At 43.1% G+C, this 4,906-nt stretch overlaps 1 pseudogene; it reads left to right on the top strand.

The window, feature by feature from the left end:
* The window catches only part of LOC102844429, a 31,110-nt pseudogene that overhangs the window by 3,168 nt on the left and 23,036 nt on the right, over positions 1 to 4,906 (top strand).

Here is a 4,906-nt window from a genome sequence, read left to right as displayed (position 1 = left end):
GCCGCGAGCGCTCGGGCCGCCTCTGCCCGCGGGACCCTGAAGGGCCGCGCCTCCGCCCCGCCTCCGGCACCGCCCCACGTTGGCCCGGCCTGCAGGTCCAGCACAGGCGAGCTTTGCCCTGGGGCGATGCAGCTGTAGTGCCCTCAGTGTCCATCCTCCAGCTGGGATACTCAGAACCCCCGCCCTCCACTCCCACCCCTGCTGGCCTGGTATATCTTTTATAATGTTATTGTGTGCCTTAGAGTTAGAACTGACCCATAGCTGACCCTCCAGCTGGTTTTCAGAGGCACTTAATCGCACGGGAGGAGATTGCCCATCCTCCTGCGAGGCAGCTGGTGGCCTCAAGCCGCATTTCCTTCGGGATTGCAGTGCAGCTTTTTGCCACTAGGTCACCAGAGCTCCATCTTTTATGATAGTAATAATAATAATAATAATAATAATGCCAGAAACATTACCTTACTTATGTTTATTAAGAGGTCACAAAAAAGTGTTTATGCCAAACCAGCCCACTATGCATTCATTAAAATTACTTGAGAACCCTGGACACCACAGACCACCCCTTGCTTTTCTAGCCGTTAACCGAGTTGAAGAATTAATTGCCCCTTACAATCATCTACTTCTCAAGGCATATAAGCCAGCTGTTTCATGCCTCATGCTTTAATATTCCCATTTAGATAGCCAATTTCTGATTTGCCAATCCCTATCAAACTAGATCTTGGAGGAGACAAGCATATCCTTTTGCTGAAGAATCTTTTGTCCAGTTTGACAACTTTGAGCATCTGCATCCACAAGCAAAGTTCTGTAGAGAGCAAGCCATCTGGTTACAGCAATTAGCACTGGTTCACAGTCTGGGTCATCCTCCCTTCATCTGGTTGGGTTCTGGTCAACTCATCCTCAACCATCTGTGGCTAGGTTCAAATGGGCATCAGCTGCAAGCTCAGGAGCCCACACTTCTCCCTGCAGTCCAGACCTACCGGTCCCTTCACTTAGCCTTAGCCTCTTCGTGTGGTCAAGTGAACAAGTGGGGGTGGGGTGGTGGTGGTCATGACTCCCTGCTCCTCAAGCTAGCCACATGGATAATGGGGACATGTAAAGGGTCTGTGTGTTGGTCTGTTCACAAGGGGCTTGGCTGGTCTTGCCAATACATTGAGTGGATTCAGCAGCAGAAATTGAGAATCTTATTACCAGCAAAGTAGCAGAGAATGCAGAGTGCATGTCCTTTGGGGTTAAAGATTCTTATGCCACTGAGACAGGGCCTACAGGAGAGAAGAAGGCACAGCAGAGTCCCAGAAACTGACAGAGCTGACCTTGGGACTGCTATCCCACGGAACCAGAGCAAGGAGCCTTTGCCCAAGCTTATTGGAGGACCCGGGGGAGACGCCATAATTGACAGGATTAAGAACTTTCTAACACTGACCTAAAGAAGCAAGGCTGAAGCTGAGGTGCCTGGGTGCACATTTCAAAAGCTGTCCCGACCTAGTGAGTATATCCTACTGCCAATCTGGATTATAGCCTTCTGACTTTCCTAATAAACACCATAATTCTGAAAAAAGTAATAGATCAACAGTGATTAATTGTGTAGATACAGCATACAGAAATGATGGCATCAAATCATAAGATTATATAAAACAAAATGCATATGAATGAAACAATTTACATTAATTATATGTAGAAGTGAATGATTATAAAAGGAATTTTTTTTTTAAATTCTGTGACAGACTTGAGATCCCTGTGACTCAGTTACTAAGTTGAGGGTTAGGGTTCCCGCCTACACAGTGGGGCCAAAAGAAAGGCCTTGAGATCTGGGGCCTCAAAGCCTATTGTTGCTACTGTTTGTCAGTGGATTCTGACTGATGGAAGCTCTGTTTCATGTTCTATTGTACAGATGTGCACAAAGTACAACTCCTCTGTACAGTAAGATTGATGTCACTGTCACCCGGTGCAGGAACTCGTTCTCAGGGTGTCCTCTCTACCCACCACCTGTACATGGACCTGTAAAAGACAACACGAAATCCTTGGTAGAGTTTCTTATCTACTTCAGTCATTGACTAACATGACAATCATACAGTAAACAAGTGTATTCAAATGTAATATTTTTTCAGAAAACCCTGGTGGCACAGTGGTTAACAATTGTTACACACTTGGCGCCTAATGGAAAGATGAATTTTATCTCATCAGCCACTTCTCCAAGAAAGGTGAGTTAATCTGTTTCATTTAAAGATAACAACCTTGGAAACTCTATGGCACTGTCCTCCTCTGTCCTGTGTTGTTGGTGTTGCTGTTGTTAAGTGCTGTTGAGTAAACTGTGAATCACGTGACCTCATGAACGATGGATCTGAGCCTTGCCCTTCCTATGCCATCCTCATCATCTCCGACACACGAGCCCACCAGTACAAGTCTCATGTCAATTCATCTTATGGAGGGTCTTCCACTCGTTCTCTGACCCCCCCCACCTTTCCAAGCCTGGTGTCCTTTTCCAAGTACTGGCCTCTCCTAACAACATGTCCAAAGTGTGTCACATGAAGTTTCCTTGTCCTTGCCTCCAAGAAGCACCCAGTTTGCACCTTCTCCAAGACATACTTTTTGTCCTTTTGGCAGGCCATGGGATATTCAGCACTCTTCTCCAACACTGAAACTCAAAGCCATTGATTCTCCTATGTTATCCGTATTCATTGTTCAACTTTCAGATGCACAGCAAATAATTGAAAAGACCACTGCCTGAATACGGTGCACTTTAGTCTTCAAACTGGCATCTTTGCTTTTCAACACTTTGGAGTCCTTGATTTTCATGATGCAATGTATCTCTTGAATGCTGTCACCAAAGGTGTTGATTGTGGGTCCAAGTAAGATGAAACCATTGACAATTTCAATCTTCAATCTTTGTCTATCATAAAATTGCCTATTGTCCCAGTGGTGAGGATTTTTGTTTTCTTGATATAGCCCATACTGAATGCTGTAGTCTTTGATCCTCTATAGTAAGCATTTCAAGTCCTCCTCACTTTTAGCAAGTAAAATTGTCTCTTCTGCATAACACAGGTTGTTGATGAGCCTTATTCTCTTCTATAGGATCAGTGAAGAACATCTTGATATGGTGATCTAGTGGCAAGAGGCTGTGCTGCAATCCGGAAGTCACACGGTTCAAGGCCACCAGCTGCCTCGCAGAAGGACGGGCAATCTCCTCCCGTGCGATTAACTGCCTCTGAAAACCAGCTGGAGGGTCAGGTATGAATCGGTTCCAACTTGACAGTACACAGAAAAAAATGACAAATGAGGAAAAGATTGAAGAGTTCATGAATTTTATTCTACTTAGATCTACAATCAATGCTTATGGAGTTAAAAAACAGATGTTACTTTGGGTAAATCTAGAGACTTCTTTAAAGTGCAAAAAGCAAGGATGTCAATCACTTTGGAAACTGAAGTGTACCAAATTCAAGACATGATTTTTTTTTAATCATCTCTTTTGCATCTCATCACATTCAAAGTCAGTGAATAAGGAAAATCAAAGAACAGATGCTGTAGAATGGTAGTATTGCCAATGAGTATTGACTATGTCATGAGCTACCAGAAGAACAAACATATCTTGGAAGAAGTAAATAGTGTTCCCTTTTACAAACAAGGATAGTGAGACTTCATTTCTCATACTTCAAACATGTTATCAGGAGAGGCCAGTGTCTGGGATAGGGCATTATGGTTGGAAAAGTTGAAGATCAGTGGAAGAGGGAAGTATCTCAATGAGATGGATGATACAATAACTTAAGCAAATGGGTTCAAGCACAGACATGGGTGAGGATGGCACAGGATCAAGCAATGTTTTGTTCTATTGTTCTTAGAGGTACATAGGGAATCAGAACTGACTACATGGCAATGGATGTGGGGTTTTGTTTATTTGTTTGTTTCTCTAATGTCATTGGTACTGATAACTATTGGACATTTCGTGGGTTTTTAATGTGTCTGCTTATTTTGCTCATTCTATGTTTTTATCCTGCTTTACTCTTTATCCTTTTGCTTTACCTCTTGAATTGTTCCTCAACCTTCCAGAAAAGGCACCTCAAATGCCTTTTCTTTGATGCAATTTTACAGGTCTTTCTGATTAGAATCTTTGTCTTTTTCCTAGCACGCTGTGCCCCTGTGATAGCAGTCACTGAGAGTATGGTACAACAGTCAAGTGCTCAGCAGCTAACCAGAAAGTTAGTAGTTTAAACCTATCAGTCACTCTGTTAGAGAAAGATGTGGCAATCCACTCCCACAGGGACTTATACCCCTGATAACTATGGGGTAACTTTGTAACTATGGGGAAGTTCTACTCTGTGTATAGGGACACTGAGTCAGAATTACCATAACTGATTTTAAGGTCAGCTGCCAAGTCAAAGCACTTGTGTCTTCCTGTCTTCCCATTAACTGTCAGGGTCTACAAGCAGGACATGCTCTTCACTCAGCTTCAGGCCCCATGGCAATTAGATACACCCTCACATTTTAAAATAGACACCCTCCTTCTTTGCCTGATTTTAAGAAAATGAGTGCCTGTAAAAAAAAAAAAAAAAAAAAGAGGAGCTCTGGTGGCCTAATGCCAAGGAGCTGCACTGCAATCCTGAAGGTATGTGATTCGAGCCCACCAAATGGTCCACCGGAGAAGGATAGGCAGTTTCCTCCTGTGCCAGTCAGATCTGACTCCATGGCACACAACAACTACAATAAAATATAAAATAAAATAGTGTCACTAAAAAAAAGAAAGAAAGAAAACAAAAACCCCCAACTCTATGTAGAGAAAATAAGTTAAGAAATTGGACTATATGAAGAATTGCCAGCAATTTCATTTTACTAGATCCACAATCAATACCCAGGATAAAAGCAGTCAAGAAATCTTCACCGAAGACGACATTCAGATGGCTAACAAGCACATGAAGAA

The sequence above is a fragment of the Elephantulus edwardii genome, unplaced genomic scaffold (assembly GCF_000299155.1).
Source record: "Elephantulus edwardii isolate Elephantulus edwardi_28Jun2011 unplaced genomic scaffold, EleEdw1.0 scaffold00032, whole genome shotgun sequence".
Classification (NCBI taxonomy): domain Eukaryota; kingdom Metazoa; phylum Chordata; class Mammalia; order Macroscelidea; family Macroscelididae; genus Elephantulus; species Elephantulus edwardii.
Note: the sequence above shows the minus strand (reverse complement) of the source record. Positions and strands in the feature narration are given on the sequence as shown.